Source organism: Cygnus atratus, chromosome 2, assembly GCF_013377495.2.
Source record: "Cygnus atratus isolate AKBS03 ecotype Queensland, Australia chromosome 2, CAtr_DNAZoo_HiC_assembly, whole genome shotgun sequence".
Lineage (NCBI taxonomy): Eukaryota > Metazoa > Chordata > Aves > Anseriformes > Anatidae > Cygnus > Cygnus atratus.
In genome coordinates, this window is record NC_066363.1 from 156,590,426 (window position 1) to 156,612,579 (window position 22,154).

At 40.7% G+C, this 22,154-nt stretch overlaps 1 protein-coding gene across 4 annotated transcripts in view; it reads right to left on the minus strand.

The window, feature by feature from the left end:
- Positions 1–22,154, minus strand: part of PTK2 (protein tyrosine kinase 2) — a 204,724-nt gene that overhangs the window by 150,865 nt on the left and 31,705 nt on the right. For 2 of the 4 annotated variants that reach the window (XM_050708969.1, XM_035561708.2), the window contains exon 3: positions 11,595–11,621. The gene's annotated coding sequence lies outside the window, so the exon portion shown is untranslated. Of the gene's footprint in view, positions 1–11,594; positions 11,622–13,075; positions 13,105–22,154 lie in introns of those variants that run through there. The other 2 variants (XM_050708971.1, XM_050708970.1) reach the window with 2 other exon arrangements.

Below are 22,154 nucleotides of genomic sequence, written 5' to 3' on the forward strand. Positions count from 1 at the left end.
TAATGCACCATTATTCCATTTATATTTTAAAAAATCTGGTGGAATGGTTAGTAATGTATTTCTTACTGAAGGATGAGAGTAGCACAAATAATTTCCACGTGTAAATAAACACTTACAGGCTACGATAAACACCCATCTAACTCTAATGTTTCAGTGTTAGACCAGTCAAGCCAGTGTTGACATCCTTCAAGCCTAAGAAAGCAGGAAATTAAAAATTCATTTTTACATAATGTCTTTTTAATTAAAGTTTTATAAACGCAAATGTTAAGGCTGCTTAAACAAGCAAATTCTGTGCCTAACCTATCAAGCAAAGAATAATGTATATTTAAAATATAAGAAAAGATGCACAAATACACCTTCTCCTCTTCCATTAGCATAATTTGGGGTCAGAACTGTTGCATGAGAAATTCAAAAAAAAATTGAGTTTAACTTCTTTTTTTTTATCACAACCTCAGTAAAGTCAGCTGTAGCATAGCCCCTAAACCACACACACAAAAAATCAACTCCTGTTCACTTCAACCATTCCCCCCTTACAATTTTCTACCGAGAAGTGCCATTCACTTTACAGGAACTTTCTCCTGTGTCTCTGACTACCTGAGAAGCAGCTCCTTGAAAGTTTATTGGTGTGTGCATGAGGCATTATCCGCTCTGTTATGGGGATCAAAGGTTGTCCTCAGGTAACACAAAACCTTTTATTCGATGCAAAATCTACCACCTTATATAAACTCATTTGTTGCTCCAATTAGACACAACTGCACTGTTCTGTCAAAACAAGCTTACCCACGGAAGTGCCTGTAAACTCTAAACCAAAGTGCCCAGAAAATACAAGTATGTATTGCTGAGTTGTAAAAAGGCTTCCGGGATGTCACTGCGAAATAAAGCCCACGTTGGGTTCGTTAACAAGCTGTAACACTGGGTAAAACTGTTTCAAAGACAGCAATTGCCCCTAGTCTGCGTCCTTCTGCAACACGTACATTTACAAGCAGACCCATACCACCTCTCCACTGTAGCTCCAAATTCAACTGACTTTTAAGTGTAATTAACTTTATCCAGCGACTTGAGGACAACTACACATAAAAGGCAGCATTTCAATGAAGTGAAAGACATTCAAAAACGTTGTAATACAAATTAAAATAAGCAAGACCAAAAAGTGCAAGACCAAGCGATACAGCTGAGAACTTTTTGAGGCACAGCCCTTCTTCAGATCTAGGGAAAGGGATATTAGATAAATATCCAGTGTCTTGCAATGGTAGACACAACATTAAAAAACCTGACAGCAACCTGAATGACCTACATTACCAAACGTCACAGGAGCAATGCTGTCAGCACATAACAGCATCTGACAAGGCCAAGAACTCATCTCTTGTCTAGTAGTGAGCTGTCAAACACCACTTCCAAAAAAACCGTGGCAAAAAACCTCCACAATCCCATTTGATGCCTTTCAACCAAGTTATGGTGTTAAGATTTTTATGCAAATGAGAGGCTGAGACAAAAACCAGTGAATGCATAAACAGAGGAAGATTGTAAGCCTGGTTTTGGTGGCAGCACATGGAGAACAAAATCTGCTGGTAGAGAAGTTTAAGCATTCCGAAATGAAGGCACACTAAGAATTTTTAAATTGCAGAAGTATCTATGAAACTGCCATCTTAATAGGTCATCTTCATAGGTTAAATGACTTATGTCTAGTTGTTTCTGTCTTGAGGGTAGGAAGGACAAACTTCTTCTTCCCCTCAGGCTTTGAAAGAGGAAGGTTGTTCAACAAAGCTCATCACTGTCCTCCAAATTTCAATTTAAAACCCTTATAAAACAAGTTGTACATTACAAAATGTCAGTAATTCAACTGCTGATGTTTCCAGAACCTCAATCATCACAACTACCTCTAACATCCCACCATATACCTTTCTGTATCATAAGGTCTAAAGTTTTAGAAGCTTAACAAAACCATTTAGTCCTCCTCTTGGAGGATGCATAGTTGACCAGGGAACAATCAGCAGGAATTCTCATATAGTCTTTCATTTATGATCATTTTAGGCGTAACTTATAACAAAGTCTGATAAAAGTTCAACCACGTAATGTTTTTCCTCTTAGTTCACTGTGGCCCATGATGTTCTACTTCAAACAAGCTTATGTGTATTTTGGGAGACGATCCCAAGCCACTCCCAGCTCAGGTCTTGCAGAAAAAAAAAACACAAACAACTAATATTTTATATAAACAACTACATAAGATCCAACCTGATTTCCAGAATCCTTCTTTCAGTAACGCCATCATCCCCACCCCTCCTTTACTTCATATTTGCTGCTATCAAAACCTTAGATACTAACATACTTGGATAGTATAGCAAGCACATCCAAGCAAGTTTCAGGTCTCATCAAAACACACCGCTAATTGTGCCCAATTCCACAGGTATCTTAGAATCACAGAATATCCCGAGTTGGAAGGGACCCACCAGGATGATCGAGTCCAACTCCTGGGTTCCCAGAAGACCACCCAAAAAAAATCAGACTACATGTCTGAGAGCGTTGTCTAAACAAGTCTTGAACTCTCGCAGGCTTGGCGCTGTGACCACTGCCCGGGGGAGCCTGTCCCAGTGCCTGACCACCCTCTCCATGAAGAACCTTTCCCTAACACCCAGCCTGACCCTCCCCTGTCCCAGCTCCATGCCGTTCCCTCGGGTCCTGTTGCTGTCCCCAGAGAGCAGAGCTCAGCGCCTGCCCCTCCGCTCCCCTCGTGAGGGAGCTGCAGGCCGCCATGAGGCCTCCCCTCGGCCTGCTCTGCTCTGGGCTGAACAAACCAAGGCACCTCAGCCGCTCCTCATACACCTTGTCCTCCAAACCCATCACCATCTTCATAGCTCTTCTTTGGACACTTTCTAACAGCTTTATATCTTTCTTGTACTGTGGCACCCAAAACTGCACACAGTACTTGAGGTGAGGCCACACCAGCACAGAACAGAGCAGGACAATTCCTTCCCTCGACCGACTAGCAATGCTGTGCTTGACACACCCCAGGGTACGGTTGGCCCTTCTGGCCGCCAAGGCATGCTGCTGGCTCATGTTCAGCTTGCTGTTGACCAAAACCCCAGATCCCTCCCTGTGAGGCTGCTCTCCAACATCTCGTCCCTCAGTGTGTACGTATAACCAGGGTTGCCCCTTCCCAGGTGCAGAACCCAGCACTTGCTCTTGTTAAACTTCATGTTGTTGGTGATTGCCCACCCCTCTAATTTGTCCAGATGTCTGCAAGGCCTCACCACCCTTGATGGAGTCAACAGGTCCACCCAATTTGGTATCATCCGTGGACTTGCTCTAAAAACCCTTCACATCCTACATCCAAATCATGCATGAAAACACTGAAGAGGGCTGGTCCTAAAATGGAGCCCTGGGGAACCCTACTAGCAACAGGTCACCATCCCAACGTTACGCCATTTACAAGAAGCTTCTTGGCCTGACCCATCAGCCAGTTGTTCACCCATCATATTATGCTTTTATCTAACTGCATTCTGGTCATCTTGTCCAGAAGGATACTGTGAGAGACAAGATCAAAAGCTTTACAGAAATCCAGAAAGATTATGTCAACATCTTCTTGACAAAGTGGAGGGATAGGGAGAATGCTCCTTTTCCATACTTTTGAGTTTTTTTAGAGGGAAAAGAAAAGTAACATCTTGAAAAATTTATCAAGGTTTAGTCATCTCGGTTGCTTCTGCAGCAGAAAGCTACAATATGAGATGCAAATATAACTGGACAGGAAACCAACATGGTGTGTGGTTTAAGAGAAATCCGTTCTGTGTATTATTTCTATGAGTTTGAAGAACTACAAGAGTTGAAGTGGTTACAGAAATTAGCAGAAATTGTACTTTTCTGTGGAGTAGCCTTATTAAAAACAGAGTAACTGTGTTATGGGCATAAGCATGATACTGCTTGCAAGATAAAGTATACCTGTTTATGTACTGTAATTATTAATTTCTTTAGCTTTCAGAATTTCATGTTTTTCTTACCGTGTTCTGCACCATTACAAGACACTTCAACAGCTGCCACCAAAGGTTTCGTGTTGTAAAGAAGCGACACAGTCTCCCATTCACTGTACCCTAATGCCTGAATAGCTCACCGTCCTCCACTTGCAAGGCTGGCTCTGCTTTTACATCTTTTTTTTTCGTAGTTTAAGGAGATAGGTGAATTTCCCAGTTCTCTCAGCTACCTACCTCCTGCCTTGACTTTCAAACAAACTTTTACAAACTCAGAAAATCCCACCCTACAGCAAACAAATCCCTTAAGTTCCTAACTCCTTACCAAACAGCCTTAAGAAGTTCCCTTAGTTTGCAGCTGTACAGTGTCCCAGGGTAAATGAGGAGGCATACTCTTCTTAGAGCTACTACAGCCAATCTTTCAATTTAAAAGCAACTCCCTCTGGCTGATGCTCTAAAATAGCACTGACAATTAGTTCACTGTTAGCACACAGTATGTGTAACAAAATGGGAAACAATTTTTGCATACTCTGCTACTATCAGGATGTCTCATTCCAGCAGGGTTTGCTCCATCAAGCTGGAACAGGGACGCTTGGTCAGGTCTTTGCAAAGGTACCCACTGAAATGAGTGCACCAGCTCCACTTCCACCAGAGTGCAACCTGCACTTCTGAGAAGCACAACAGCATTCATTATACAGCTACTCCCCTGAGGCCAAAAACCAGTTTTTCCTGCAGAAATGTGAGAAATCTCATGTTTCTGTAACATTGGCAGAGTCCAGACAAAATTCCACTTTAGATCCAGATCAAGTATGCCACTTGAATAACACTCAGCAACGTGCCTTTGGCTTTGCATATGGCGTATCCTTGACTTCTGGAATTCTTCCACTTCCAGGTGGTTGCAGAGAATCAAGAACAATCATAACTGTGTGCTCCCCAAAATCTTGGGAGCTAGACAGGAAGCACTACAGGAATGTGCTCAACTGCTGCAGGCTTTTGTTTTGTTTCATTGTTTGCTTTTTTAAAGTTATCAGACTACTAAACCAGCTTGCTGATGTTTACAGGAACACAAAGCGTAGGACTAGAAGGACTTTTCACGTCATCAACTCCTACTCCCTACATTTTCATGCAGTCCTGTCACAGTGCATTAATCAAGCGATAAATGCATTGAATTTCACTTTGAGCATCAAAACAGACTAAACCAATTACTAGGGGTGCCACACTACTCCCAGTTCTGACTTTTATCCCCAAAATTCAATACCCTACGCTGAAACCTTTTTCCTTCTATTCTTTTTCTTCTGCCCCTTCAGTGCAAGACTGAGATGCCAAACATAACCTTCGAGCACAGTCCGGCTGCCACACACAGATGGAAGAGCCTCTTAAACTACATTTTTACACTGCTGGTACTACATATACCAAAGTTTAAGAATCTCTTATGGAAGTGTTTATATGAATAACATTTTTTTTTCAAAAACCAAGTTTATCTACATCTATAGACATACATAGAATTTATTACTGTTTAGTAAAACTCTGGCATGTTCAGAGCCACATAAGTTACATTTACAGAATGTACAGCACCAACATATAGGTGTAAATACAAATATAGATTCCAAGGTCAGAAAAAAACATTAAAAAGATGACTTTATACACCGGCTTAGTGTAGTTTACTTTCAAAATGACCTCTACAAAAACCAACATTTTAAATGAGAAGCAGCAGCAACTAATATTTATCCTGCATTTTTTAAAAAATAAAGACTCCTAGATCTGTCATTGCAGATAGTCTTCCCCCTTTCTACACCCTGTTACAAAAGAAAGATTCTCTCTTTCTTTCTAAATAATTAACTTTACGTTAGGCTGTATTTTCATGGGCTATAACAAAGCCAGTAATGCCCTAAACCAATCTCAAAATAAGCAAACCAGATCTTGGTAGCTTTTCAGGTTGGTTTGATGAAGTGACATTGTTGCCTCTAAACAATATCAAATTAACGCTCACCAGCATTTTGCTGATGGAATGTCTTCAGGAGGGAATAATGAATTACTGCCTTAGCTAACCATCACTGACAAACCATAGACTTACTTGCAAACACAAGCCAATTATTTAGCTTGGATAATTACATATAAGGCTACCCCTAGTTTACTGATGCTACAAGCACTTGTCCTTTTCTGTTTCTTCTGATACTACTGAGAAGAGCAACGGCTTGAGGAGTAGATGGATCTTGTGGGTCAACAAAAGGTTGCACAGCTGGTGTTGGCAACAGGGTTTTGGCTGGGATCCTCTCTGAGGATTGAAGACTTCTTGGAAGAGAAGGGATCCACCTTACAAAGTGAGGCAAAAGCATCTTTACCAGCAGGCTGGCCAACTTGGTGAGAAGAGCTTGAAACTAGAAATGATGGAGGGCACAGATGATAACCGGGTGAAGAACTGATCGAAAAGGATATCTAACAAGGAGTGCAGCAGGAGATATGGAAAGACAGAACTGGAATAAGCAGGCCGTGGTCATCACAGGGGCTAACCACCCTGGTATCTGCTGGAGGGTCAATACAGCAGGGTACAACAAATCCCAAGGGTTTCTGGAGTATGTTGATAGCTTCCAGGCACAAGTGATGGAGGTCTATCATTCCTGACCAACCTGATAGACTTCTATGATGAATGGGCTAGCTTGGTGGACAAGGGGATGTTGTTTATCTTTACTTCAGCAAAGCTTCCAACACTGCCTCCCTTTGACAACATCTTCATAGACAAACTGATGAAGCGTGGACGAAATAAATGGACATTGAGACAAACCGAAAACAGTCCAGACTGTCAGACTCAGTGGCTTGTGACCAGCAGCTTGAAGTCCAGGTGGAGACCAGCCACAACAAATAAAAGATTAACAACAACGTTTTCTAAAGGAAAAAGAAGAAACGCTAAGTCACCTAGGTTTTAGCGAGCTGTTCAGTATGTCTCATCACCCCAACTCTACTCACTGAGGAAGTTATCTTTTAATCAAAACCATGCTGTTGCTTTTGAATTGTTTGGACATGAGCTACAAGATATGGATGGGGGCAAAGGGAGGGTGGGAGAGGGCAGTGTCAAAAGAGCAGCCAAAATGAGCATAGAAAGTTTCATTAAAAAGGCTTGCAAATATTGAATTTCAAAGTTTTTGTCGTCTTCTCCTCACATCCCAAAAGTGTTCAATGCAAAAAGCCAGACACCTCACAGCAGCAAAGGATAGACACATTGCTTTACCGAGTGTCAGAGGTATATAACAGTAGCAAAAGGTATTTTATGAGCACAGAGAATTAGACTATTAGAAGTACACAACAAAATTTTAAAGAAGGAAGATTTAGCATACAATAGGCAAAGGAAATTTCTTCAAGGTGACAAATTTTATCAGCAATAATTCTCATCCAAAAGGAATAGGAGCTTTGCGATACAGTATTTGGAAGTCTAGATATAGCACATTCCTCAATGGTGGAGAAAGAATTAAAATTATAAAGTACACTTGTATCAAAAGAAGAAAAAGCTTTCTTGGGACTTCCAAACTTCAAGGGGCATGCAGACAACTATTCTGACATGACAGCACTAGCTTTTTATAGACTGAAAATTGCTAATTCCTTGTTTTTTCATTTGTATGAGTGCCTCATCTAAACACAAAGTAAAAAATTACAACCAGAGATATTACGAACCTATGAAAAATACATTTAAAATGTTAATACTGTTTTATTTAATTTAGTAAATTGAATACTGTTGGAAAAGAAGCAGAAATCTAGATAAAATTTTCAAAAATTCCTTGAAGAAAATCCTGATTTTCCAAAGGTATTGAAACTACTGTAATGAAACAAATGATGCAGGTTTCCTTGCATAACCCCCTAGGCACCGTACAACAGGCAATGTGACATGACCAGCGAGAGGAACTGCCTACAATCTCTAGCACAGTTCACATTCACTTCTTTAGAATCGAAGTGAAAAATCAAAAGGCCACTATTTTGTACTTATTTAGTTTTGAGTCCACAGTTGGTTATTCATTTGTGCTTTAAACAGCGACATTGACAACAGTTCTCTGCTAGTATTACTGAGTTTGTTCTCAGCTATATGAATAATCGCTGCAGAATTTATTACCCACTGTATTAAGCAGGAACATTTATTTTTAAGAATTCTGCTTTTCATCAGTTTGTCAGCTCTTGCTACTGCAACTTCATCTGGCTATTCCTCAAAACTGACTTTTAATTTTCCGTCTTTTAACATCATAGAAAGTAACCCTGCTTCTTTTTTCCCCTCTAGTCTGAAAAGCATTGTTGCATTTCAGGTTGCTATATGCAAATATATCAGACAGCAGGTGTAGATTTAGGATAAGAAGGATCCAGCTACACAGCACAGCACTGAACACCCTGCCTCATAGCTGGTAGCTAACAGAAAAAGCAGCAGCAGGTTTTTTTGAGGCAGTGTGTTTCTGTGGAGGGTTCCAGGGGATGAATCTGGTTTAACTAAAGGGATCACCAGCAGGCTTTCTGTAAGGAACACACTAACAAATGACTGAAGGAAAACATTTTTTTAATTCAGGAAGAGCAACATTGTTAGGCTGAGTTGAAGACGTATCACTTCATTTTTATAGTTTTTTTTTTTCTGGTCACATGGAACTAAAGCTAGTTCCAAAGCCATTTACTATTTCAAGATCACAATGACTGTGTGTGGATGGTACTTACCTAAATTCGATGCTGTACATCACAAAATCCACCCAAAAACATTGGAGAGACCTCAAATGTAGTGCACCTCTGGAATTCAGCTACACAGACAAGCTTTCATTTCCCATTCACTTTTCAATACCTTATGCTAGGAGAACACCACTTCACTCAACTCACCAGAGTATCTCTGAAGGAGAGAGTCTTCAAGGAGAGAACATCCGCATTTAAGATTCCATTCTGGGAAAATGCTTCGCTCCATTTCCGACTAGAAACCCAGTATATGCTCATTTCTCATTATTCTGTAACTATCTGATGTAGTACCGTAATACACATTTTCTGGCTTTCTTACTATTTCTTGATTCTAGTAACGAATACTTATTTGCACTACAGTATCAAGAACAAAGGACCAAGGCTTAAGAACAGCCACCTACATCCTGTTTCAAATTCAGAGGGGAATAAAATCCAGGAGGGATTATTTTTAATTCCAACAGTGCCAAACGGACAAAAGTTTAATTGCATTTACCAAAGGAAGCTAGCCTTTCATTCCTCCAGGCATACTACGAACACACTCGTATTCAAGGATAGCTTCACGTATAGACAAGAACACTTTGTTCTCTATCTGGCTTTGAAATTATGATATTTTAGCACATTTCCTTCCAAGCCCCTAATGGCTCACATTGCAGAAACCCTCTACGATCGTATCTATGGACTCTGTTAAAAGGTAATAAAACACCCAAGTTACCTAGACGTCAAAGCAGTGACACAGATTCGTGTAGGACAACTCCCTAGTAATGATTTAACCAGCAGCCAGTCAACCAATACCTTCAGCAGCACACAAGCAATTATTCATACCACAAGAGTTTGTTATGAAACCGAACTGAAGAGGAAGTTTTCCGGATGACTTTGGTATACCACTGACCACAACAAACTTACGTGCAACACAACCTTAAACGAGACACTGTAACTAAGACCATTCTAAATACCCTCCTTGCAACTGCAAAGTCTTCAAATGCCGAAAAAACTTCCAATGGATTACGATGCAAAGTTGAGTACTAAAACACAGGAGGCGGAAGTGAGAGCATTTCTATCGGCATCTGTTAAAAGTGGCACCCAGAAAAGAAAGTGAAGTTCTGCAAATATGAGTTCTGGTGACAGAACAACATCAATTAAAGCTTCCCATCTAAATGCAGAATTTATTCGAATGCATCTTTATTCAAACGCTTTGTATCTTTCATCCTGGCTATTTCTCCAGTTTGTCAAGTTTCTGTTGAGTTTTAATCCCATCCTCCAGTGTGCTTGTAGCCCTTTTTATACTGCTCTCACTTGTAAATTGAATAAGCACATTAAGTCCACCATCATGGCCATTAACGAAGCTATTGTAATACCACAGGACAAGTCAGACCTCTGTGGGACTCCTTTCACGCACTCTTTTCTTCTGACAATACTTTAAGTATGTTTTTAAAACAAGTTCCCTTAATTTCCTTACCTGTGAGTATTGTTAAATCCTTGCTACAGTCAAGCTACGGTGTACAGCTTTTCTAGCCTATATAAAATCCCCTCACCTTACCGCAGAAAAAGGTTACCATTTCAAAATCCCAGGCAATTATTTGTCCTCTATCAGTATTCAATGTCACAGCTAAAATTGCACTCGGAATTGCAACTGGGACAGCCTCCTGCACATACACGAATTGAAAGGAATAATCTCATTGTGACTCAGATTCACAGCAGCAGACAAAATCTTTGAGTCTCGAATGGAAACTCAGAACAACACGATACCCAGAGCTTGCCACAGCCTCACCAAACATTTTGCAGCATCCTCCACGAGTACTTGCCTTCCTGACAACTGCTCTCAGCATTCTCACATCCTTTTAAAGGTACCTTCCCCGAAAGGAAAACAACTTTCTCCAGATTTAGAGCTCTCTTCCCTGCTCCAAGCAAGCACGATTCCTTCTCAGAGCAGCCACATTCAAGTTCTTGGGGAAAGACTGTACAACAGATAATTTGTCAAGCTTTTAATTGAAGTGGTCATTTGATTCAAATGGGAATAAGCAAGTACCTCCAGAGCAGATTCCGAATAATATACATAATAAATACATACCACTGCACTTCAGATATTCACTATATAAAGACACTTTGTGGATAGATATGAAGCATACTTCAGCAAGAAGAAATAACAGAAAGGCTACTTGGGAAAATCACCAACCAAGAGTAAGGACAACAGGCAGCAGGCCTGGTAACAAATATCCAGCCCATAACTTGCTTAGCTTTGAGTAAACCGCGCTGTTAATGGAAAAGTCACGTTTCAAACAGAGGCTGTCCCCTCAGTTACTCATGTTGGGGGACACAGACAAAACACTGTGAGAGCAAACAATGAAAAACCACCCTCATCCTCAGCTCCATGGCAAACACTTGGGCCCACAGCGCTAGTCAATTTATACTGTTTTTAAATTATTATTATTTTTGGAAAAAAAGAACACTGATGTGAGACACAGGGTTTAACAAAGAAATATTTCCAGCTCTGCCACAGTCACCTGCAACCCTGGGCAGATGAACTTGTCCCTTACCATCCCCGCTAGTATCTGTGGAAAGTCCTGCCAACCATAAAGCACCACCCACCTCCTTGCAGGCTGTCCCTCCGATTCACCACCACCGATACCGTTGTTGTTCTGACAGCTTTATCATATGCCGTGCTGTTTTAAACATTAACCACATCACATGCATATTTAACAACTGCATATATTTGAGTTACCGCCTCCTCTTGTCAAAATACACCATCTGAATGTGAAAGTCTCTGGACCTCAACAGGTTTTGTTTTGACCTTAGCATTACCTCAGGTCCCCACATGACTAAGTGCCACGGCAGGACCAGTAAGAACCGATACTCTGATTATATAAAAGCACTGCTGTATTGCAAACAAGCCTCTAAATGCTGCTTGCTGTCACATCAAGACATAAATGAAAGAAGAGAACTTACCTGCTGGCAAGGAATGTCTTGAAATATCTGTAACAATAAAGAAATACATTTAGAAGCAGAAGGAAAAACAGCCCTGCAACTGAAGCAGCCTAATCACTTTTCTGCAAAGCTATACTTGCTTAATAAAGCCCATTATCTGAAGCAATTTGCTAGCTGCTAGGCATGCCACCTGCAAGTCAGAAGCATTTCCCTTGTCTCACCCTGTTCATTAACAAGATTATGTTTTGCCCGCCTAATTGAAGGATAAAGATGACACTACTAAGCAGTGAGGGTAATTATTACAGCAGAACACCAGTCACTATGTACAAATTCATGTTACATATGCATTTCTCTATTATTACCTATATAATTTCAGTGTTAGAAGTGTCAGGGTTACTCTTGGCATATGAAGAGGGCATTATTATTTTCTTTATTCTTAACCCTTTAGAGAAAAGACCATAAAAACCTTACCAAAGAAACCTTACAAACGACCAGGCTTGGAACACAAGAAGCAATACTACAAGAAAGGAGGACTGATCTTTGCCACTGGCTGAGGCACAAGACACAGTTGCTGACCATTTTTATAGTAAAAGTCCAGGCTGTCTTGAACTACAGTCGACCTTACAAAAACCACTGGTTCAGTCTAAATAGACCATATTAAAAAATGATACCTTAAAAAGAGCAGACATCAATGTAAATACATGAACAGGCAATAATATAAATTATAACTCATTATATTCCTTCTGCCTGGTTTTCCTACATCTGTCATCTCAAATCTATGTGATCCGTCCATGGGACTGGAGGTGCTGACCAGGCTCAGAAGAGAAACTAAAACCCACCCAGAATGAGAAAGCAAGAGTTACTCCAAGTCAGTAAGGATGAGGACACGGGACAAGCATTGAGGGGTTAATGAAAACTGAAATAAATACAAATATGGGAAAGTAGGAAGAAAACAAATAAGAAACTAAACTGAACTATGAAAAAAGGTCTACATTAGTTGCTTGGTCAAAAGGCAACAGCAATATTGAGTAACAAAATCCCTGTTCTGGGTACAAAAGCCCTGTGGAAATTGAACTTCATCAATAGGTGTAGCAACTGGAACAAATTCAGAGATTATCAGGGCAGATGGTCACTGCATTGGTACCTATTAGAAGAAATAACAAGGCTTAATAAACGTAGCCCTGCTCTCACTGCCAGACTCGTAACATCATGCTTGCTTTCATTTATAAGCCACGTTTGCAGCTGCAAAAAATGGCAAAACTTGAATACCAAAGAGGATTACACTTGGAAAGAAAACTTAAAGGCAGCCTCCTGAAAATTTCAAAACCCAACTTCAGTACTCTGAGAAACAGTGAAGAAGCAAAACAAAGCTAAACCACACTTAAAATGCCGAACAAAAATAGCAACAGGACACCCGAAAGAGCAGAGAAAACATTGCATGCTTTGTTCCGGCAGAACAAAAAGTCTGAAAGTCAGCTAAGTTACACCAAAGAGATGCTCACCATGCTGTCTGCTTATGAACAAAACAAGCTGATGTGGTCAGAAATGCCTTTAGATAGGAGAAAGGCAGGCAGGAAGAAGCTGCACAAACCGCAGGAAGGAAAAGCTTCAAGTCGCCTCCTGCAATAGCTTCAGCATCGAGTACACATCAGTGTACAAGAAAGGGAGCTTCCTTCTGGCAGAAAAATGTTGAAGCTACAATTAACTTGTAAAATTAAACAAATCAAGAGAAACGTCACACCTTTCTGCCTGCCTGTTTACATATAGGTTTGATAGTTTCCCCCCACTTTTTTTTTGGATAAAGACAAAACAATTTCTGCTTGTCACTAAGACCACACAAACAACCCTAGCCACTCGAGTAAATAACCTAGAGTAAGACTGCGGAGCAGAAAGCATTACATTTGATTTTAATTTTTCTACCGTGATGGAAACTAATCTCTAAATTCTGTTTATACTTAAATTTGTAAAGAAAACTGAAGATTTAATTTACCATAAAAAACTAAAAGCTGCATTAAAGTTTCCTTATAGCCCTTGATGTACTGGAAAATTTTTATCACAGCATTTATTGCTCCTGAAGCAGCCCATTTGATTACTTGTGCCTCCACAGCAGATCGCAAGAAAATAATGGTAAACATGGCCGCCAGATAAATACATTATCATACGACAGAGATATGCAGAAAACGTTAATTTACATTCTCTGAACTTAGCCAAGCAATTTCAAACAGCTCGAGGGAAAGCTCTGTGTCTAGGACACACACGTGATTTTAACTTAACGAATTGCTTGTGATACTTGTGTGTTTGTCCCCAACTCCTGAGTTGCTTCTTCCTCTGTGCTATCCCCGTGAGAAGGCATCTGCGCACAGGTAGGTCCCACCGACCTCCCTAGGACCCACCAGATCAGATCTGCTGCTATACTGAAGTCCACGACTGTAATGATTTAGTACTTCCAAGTTCCACTGCAAATTAATTCTGTAAATGCATAAAGTGAAGAGATGCTGCACCTCCGGGACAAGTATACTGAGCAGCTTCCTGCAAGTCCACGTTCTTCTAATACCGAGACTGTTTTCCAAGATTAATTGACATGCACACACTAGAGTTAAAAACAAGTAGGCCAAAAGAAATTGAAGCCTGAAGGTCACATCAGTCAACTGAAAATTGCATCAATGCACTTAGCGAGTTGCTTGTGTCGTATCTTTCAAAGACTTCCATCAAGCCCAAGGTCTTCCATAGGCTAATGCATCTTAACTCCGGAAAACAGCACCTGCTAAGAAACATCAACTCATAATAGCAAAAAACGAAGCAAAGACTGTCATAATTGCAAACAGAAGTACCAGTTCCATGCTTTGTGGTCACTGTGTACCCAGGAACCACAGCAGTAAATGTTACTTCGTTACCTTCATGTGTTTTTATTAGTTGCAGTTGCATCACAAATTTTGAAGATTAACTTCCATGATGTTTCTTACCGTTGGGCCTACCCCATCTCCCCAGCGCACTCTCATCTTTTCTGGCTTGAAACTTTTTAAGCTTATTCTCTGAATATAGTTTTTCATTTAACATCTAACATTGAAAAAAGACTAGTGGGTTCTGACAGCGTTTTAAAGACTTAATTCACTGAGAAGTAAACAGACTATGCATTCAGCCAGCTACTCATTTCAGATCATGTTTACACACTTGTTTTCTTTGCTGTGCAAAAAGATTTCCCTTTTTGAGTTCCCCTCCCCAGTTTCGCCCCCCAGTTTTCCCTCATTTCTCACTTCCTGGAGTGGAGCCGAGCTCACACAGCCCCACTTGATGCTTCCAAGAGTGCAAGCACCTCACCCTGCCACCCTACTAGAACAACACAGCCCCACACACCAGGCTGCCAGGCCAGACCTCTGCCCATCAGTCGCTGCTGGGAACCTGAGCTCACTACAATCCCTTGCATTACAGCACAATCCAAAGCACATTATACCATTCACATCTCTATAAAGGAGAAAGTCATTCGCTGCTGAGATTAGGAAGAGGGAAAACAAAAGTTAGGCTCCTAACCTTGTGTGTGACTGCAAGAGTCCAGAGACAAGAGCATTTTACTTCCTTTTCCAGGAGCCGTTCTGTCAGTGAGGATCCCCCCCACTGGAGGTTTGCACTGACCTGTCTCCTGCAACTCGTTTCCTGAACGCTCATGAACTGGCACGTGCACCACATTTACAGCTGGGTAACACGAGCCAACCGTACATTCCCATCTGTTCCAAACATTTTCTTCAAAGTGTATTTAAAAAACATTCAGATTTCATATATTTCTCTTTCTACTGCTACTTCCAAGCAAATCAGTCACGTTCTGCATTTATGTTCTTACTTACCACGCTACTAAAAAGAAACAAACTGTCAGTTATTACATAGGCAAAAAGAAAAATAAACTTTAGACCATATTTTTTTTTTCCAGCCTTTTATATACCTAGCAAAGGTAAGCTACTTCTCAAGGAAAACTGTTTTTAATCCTAGATAGATAGTGGAAGGATGAAGGAGATGGCTTCAAGAGGTCATTTTCAATCACTTTCTGTAACACTAGACACAGGTGACAATAATAGAACAGGAAAGAAGCTGTAACAAAGTTAGAGGTGCTACGAAATACAGTTCCTCAGCCAAAAATCTTGCTAAGTAAATCAATTACCTACATGAATTCACAGAAGGACTTCATTTTAAAGAAGGAATACTACTGTTACTTCTATACCCGTTGGGATGGTCTGTGGCAGTACAGTTCTCACACAGGCTTTGCTGATCCAGTCAACAAGTAGTGTTTTCTATGATATCCAGCACTCCAAGGGATTCATATATTTGTAACACTTCTTTTAAAAATAAATTAAAAAAAAGTTTAAATGAAAAAGTTGTTTTGAATGAAACCATGCATTTTGCACTGCAGACTTTCCTCAGATGCTTTCTTGGAAATGGAGCCACAATTTAACTTCCTTCTTTCCAAGAGTAACATCTAATCATCAAAAACAGGAATATTTTGTGAGCTTTGTGTTCCTGTCCCATGGTAAGATGAGAATATGGCTCCACGGGCCATGACAGAGGCTCACACACTTACCCAGGCTGCAGAACAGATCTCTTTCCAGAGCCGCGGCAAGCAGACGACCACAAGAAATTCAATCCTGTTTTACTGTAGCAATAACAGACTAACCTAACAGTATCCCCTTGAAAAGTGTTCAGCTATTCAGTTCACGAACTGATCTCTCATTCCTGCGAGGAATATGGGCTCTCAGCATGCGAGGAACCGCAGACCACAAGCTCCCAAGCTCCAGGAAGCGAAGCAGGACGTGTCCTTCAGCAACCAGCCCTCCAGTTGAACGAGGAATATCACAGCCACAACTTCAAATGCAATTTTCTTATTTACCTACCGGTACCAAAATCATTTAGGAATACATTTGCGTATTCAGCATTTAGCCTTCCCGTGACTGATCCTGCACGATGGTGCCTCAAAGGCTGTATTCAACAGCCCTGAAGCCTCTCTTCCTACTGCTTGCTGACAGGCAAAGGGGACTTGTGGATGGATGCTCCTCTAATCTTTGATGAAGCTTAGATTTCATTGTCTAGGTTTTCATTTTTAAAGTGCAAACAATTAAGCAGAGAACACAAACAACCTTAAGAAAACATCATAAATTGACATTTGTTGTGAAGCTCAAGGATTTATTGAAAATGAGTTAACTCAAGGAATTTGTGAAAAACACCCGAAGGACAACGCAATCATTGGTGAGAGCCAACATGGGTTCACTAGGGGAAGGTCACATCTAACAAACTTAATTTCTTTCTACGAAAAGATCCCTTGGTTTGTTCAGCCCAGAGCAGAGCAGGCCGAGGGGAGGCCTCATGGTGGCCTGCAGCTCCCTCACGAGGGGAGTGGAGGGGCAGGCGCTGAGCTCTGCTCCCTGAGGACAGCGACAGGACCCGAGGGACCGGCATGGAGCTGGGACAGGGGAGGGTCAGGGTGGGGGTTAGGGAAAGGTTCTGCACCCAGAGGTGGTCGGGCACTGGGACAGGCCTGAGACTGATGGAGATCGAGAAGCGTTTGGACAACACTCTCAGAAATATGGTCTGATTTTTTTGGGTGGTCCTTTGGGGACCCAGGAGTTGGACTCAATGATCCAACTCAACTTGTGGGGACTTGTTGGTCCCTTCCAATTGGGATATTCTATGATTCTTTTATTTCTCCATGGCCATCTGATCCATCAGGCAAAGACACTGGAACTATGATTAATTCATTCTTGCAGCATATCCAGTAAGGAAAAGCTGTTAAGGAGTTTTTACAACATGATTAAATTCCCATGCAAAATCTACAGTAACCAATGGTTAATTTTTCCATATATTTTCATTCACTGTTGAAAGTTCATACCTTATTTCTAACCTCAATCTAACCTACTTCTAATTCAGCAGTCTGCAGAGCTGAATGGTAGCAGCCCTTTATTATATCATTTCCCATTAAGGCAATTTTAGGTTAAAGATCAACTCAATGAGAACTCTTTTTACATTAGCTGCACAGAATGAGAGACAGAAGCGTTTCACTATAGAGGCCCATTTCTCTAAACCTTTGATCATCCTTACAGATCTCACACTATTTTTGCTTTTAGTAGCACCTCTGATTTGCGGATACCAGTACCTGACACAGTATTTGTACGTCACCCACAGTCTAAGCAAGCCGGTGGTGTTTTTAGTTTTTCCCCCATTGACGTATTTATTGCATTTGCCTTAAGCATAGAAACAGCCGAATAATATAGGACAGACTCTTCCATTCACCCAACTTGCCCACACTTTTTGTCCTTTCACCAAATCAGAGGAAATTCAGTGTATAAAACCACACGGCTTTTGTTTTCAACCCTACTTCGTAAGAGACCCAGGTTGCGCTGTAATCCTTTATTAACTTTGTTTAAATCCTTGTTTCAACTGTGAATATCAGCAGTAATGACTTAATGCTTTCATCTACGTCTGTTGAAAAGGTTAATGAGCGAACAGCCAAGAATGAACCGCTATTAGACCCTCCTCAGGAAATGTGCACATTCTGTATTGTATTTCGAGAAGGTCTGTTTTACAATTTATTAGTTTTAATGCAAGCTGTTGTCTCTGAATCGTAAATGCAACACAAAATTAAGGTAAGGAAAAATTAGAAGACCAACTGCCATACTGCACAGAACATTACCTTTTTTTTTTTTTTGAGATGGTTTGGTTGACAGAACAAGTATGATATATTTACGGTATCATCACCACCTATCTGCCATACTTCAGACAGCTTAAAACAATATGATGCATAAGCAAAATACCCTATGGCAGAAACACAAGCGTCAACTTGTCCTATAACTCAGGAACGTGTTCAGTTTATATTTATTTCCATAACTGACAAATTGACAAATCCATAGCTAATTAACTATGGTATTCTTCTCACTGCCCCCAACCTTCTGCTTGTACCTGCCTCCTGCTTCTCACCTACTGTGATTTAAAAACAAAAGCAATGTTTAGTCTCCTTAGTTTACAGCATCTACAAAAGTCTTTCAACAGTTTCCAATAACAATTACCCCTCTCCCACTGAAGGAGACGCTCCTCGTAAATCACTTGGCTTGGTTGTTGAATGCTAGTTTTTTGAATTAAAAAAAAAAAGCCCAAATTCCGATTGAGATGCTGAGTAACCCACTTGCATTTTCCTTCATTTCAGCTGAATTCTGCCCTCATCTGAAAGAGCATGCACCTGGAAACTTTAAATTAATTTGCACAATGTAATTGAGCGTATCCACAGAGCTACCTATCCAGCCACTGGTGGCCAAATTTTAGAGCAGGCATACTAAGTGATAAGAAATTAAATGAAAAAAAAATGGTGGAAGCTATATTCAAGGAGGTTACAAGCACAAAAAACTCCATGGTTACTCAGGGCACATGGGATCATTAGCATTACTTACAGAGTTACAGAACAACTCAGGCAAAGAATTTATTATCTCAATACTCTTTTGCCTGCGGTGAACAGAGATATGGATAAAGACTCAGGAGCAAGGTCCCCTAAGAGTTGGTTTTATGCCTAACAAGATGGATAACAAACCTGCAAGTCTACAGGTACCATTAAGCTCTTGGGGGTATGCAAATACCATGCTACCAGGAAGAAACTCCAGAAGGACCTCACAAAACGAAGCAAGTTACCAAAAAGTAGCAGATGTACTTCGCCATAGATGTGATGTAATGCATCTAGGGGAAAATTTTCTGAGCAATACCTCAATCACACTTACCACTTACACTTTCTGCAGTTCCAACTGCAGGAGGAAGTCTGAGTCACTGCTGACTGTTTTCTCTGAAATCATCAGCTCCAACAAGGGCAAGAGCCAACAACAACAAAAAGGCAATAAAGCATTGCGTATCATTAGGAAGGGCACTGAAAACGTGGTACTTAAAGATGTTGCTATATAAAACAATAAGGCATCTTGCATTCGGTTCTGGCTTCTGCACCTGAGAAAATGCATACTGGAGTTGAAGAAGGTTCAGGGAAGGGATGGAGCAGCTGCCATGTGAGGACAGACAAAATAATCTGGGACGCCCCTGCTGGAAGGACATGAGACTCACAGAGTACAGCCACAGCTTACAAGCAAGGGTAAAGAGGAAAAAATAAAAGTATCAATGCAACACCACTTCTCATCAAATCCTGCCAATATGAGAAGTAGGAGGCATCTGAAGGAAGTACTGGAGATAGCTTCAGACAGATAGGAGCACAGCTGGCAGCGAGCTTCCTCAAGTGCCTGCACAGAAGCAGGTAGCCTCAGCGAGTTCCAAAGGGACTGGAACATCCATAAAGCATTTAAACAGCATGTTTTGTTGTCACTGAAGCACGACACTGGGCTGCAGAATCACCGGTCTCATCCAGCAGGGTCTCTCGTGGTCCTGAAGTCCCCACCACAGCTCTGTGCAGATGTAGGGCACCCACAGGCTTTACGGTTGACCTGCAGGGATGCCTACTCAACTGGAAGCACTGTTTGCAGTGTAGGTCACCTACGTTATAGGAATGATCTTATATTTTCGTGGCTTATAGCAAAAAGAGATTGTGCTCAACTCCGAACAAGCCCAGGAAACTTGAAAAATGTTTAGGATGTGTAAGGAGGGACATCTGTGTGCTGGCAGTGGTTCAGATATACCAGGAGTGTCTCCAGCACTGACCTGTGATCATGTAATCCTGGTGGAAATCCTGTGACATTTTTATGAACCAACCAATTCAGGCCCTCAGGCAAGCTTAGGGAAAACAGCAGACTTGTACTCCACACACATCTACCTCTCCCCTCCTCATTTGTACTACAGAGTGTTTCTTCCTGAAAGCAATACGTTTAGAGGATTTTTTTCTTTTTAAACATAGGCTTGACATTGCCTCCTATGATTAAAATTCCCTCCCTTGTCATTTTACACGATGGCCTCGTGACATGCGGTGTTCCAACACAAGTCACCCACATTTTCAAAAGGTGACAGGATTTTGTAATTCTTGTGCTAAAATACAAACCAGCACTGCATGCCAGAACAGCTGCTGCAGGTATAACAGGAACTCAGTACGACCACGGAGATGCTTCAGAATAATATATATATATATTTTGGGGTACAGAAGTGAACACCAAGGACACAAAAATAATGGAAGATAATTAGAAGAAAGTATTTCAAGGCAGGAAACTCAAAAATAATTCCCCCAGAGCCAGAGATCCCAGAAAACAATGTGTAAGAATATTGTTCTCTTGGTTTTCTAAGGATAATTGGTTAAGAAGATTTAGAGTAAAAGACCAACAACGTAAAAAAAAAAAAAAAAAAACACTGAAAATTTCTTTTCTGAATACCGGAATGGTATTTTGCAAGCCTTTTTTTTTTTTTTTTTTTTTGGGAAAAGACTTAAATTCTTAGAAAGTTGGGAGAGTCATTTCCCTTCATGTTCCACCACTGTAAAATTATGCTGTTTCCATGGCTATGGCCCACACACGGATTCCATTGTTCCGGCAGTTTTTCTGAAGCTAGAATTAAAGTTACAGGACATTTGAGTGAAAGAAGGCTGAAGGAAATCAATGCAACTGGCACGGAGGGAAGGAGAAGTAAAAAAATTCAAGAGACAACGTTTCAGTGGAAGAACACACACACAGCAGTTTGTCAGGAGTTTAACAGCTTATCATCTCTGCTCACGCGTTGCACCTACCTAAAAAGGGCTGTTATGTAGTTAATGCATGAAAAGACTAACTTACCTAGTGCCAAAAATAAGAGTTTTATTCATTTCAATGGGATTCCTGCAAGGCATTCAAAGGAAGCTTGACAGCAGCTGCAAAAGTTTTGCTCTGTACAGAAGCCTGCTCCAATGCACAAAATTAAATCTATTTTAATGAGAATACTGATAGCTTACTTAGCTTAAGAGTGATACTATGGACGGAGAAAAGAGAAAACCTTAGCTACACTTAGAGCTGATTCTCAAAGCATAACATCTCTACAATGAACGGGCATTTCCACAAGCACATGGCTTAGGGCTTTTGCAATGGGAAATTGCTCCTCCAGCGAGACATAACAGCTTCGTGGTCCTAACAACGGACGAAATAACAGGGAACCGAAGGAAGCCTGCTCAGCATGCCAGACAGGCTTCCAATAAATTTACCACCACAGGCATAAGGATGACTCCTTTAATGTTATTTCAGCAAGCCTTAGCACTTCTTACTAGGGACACAGATTACAAGCCTTCAAACTACTTTGCTGTTGGGAGGCACAACATGCTGCAAAATGCAATGCTGGTGCTATAAAATATATATAACAATAAGCTTTTTAAGACCTAGATCACAAAGAAAGGAAGGTTGTTTCAAGAACCACCTAGGTTAAATTATTTGTCAGAGACTAGACAACATACTGTAATGTTTTTCTTGTTAATTTTCATTATTATTTCTATTGTTACACAAACATGCATAATTATTTTAAGCCAAAAAGGCACAGCTCCTATGTCAAGGTCTTAAATAGGTGAAAGAAATAAAGATGGCAAATCAGGAAATAGTAAAAGAATAAGTAAAAGAATAGTCTGAGCCATACACTATACATTCATTTAAAACATAAAACATTTTGGGGGGGGGG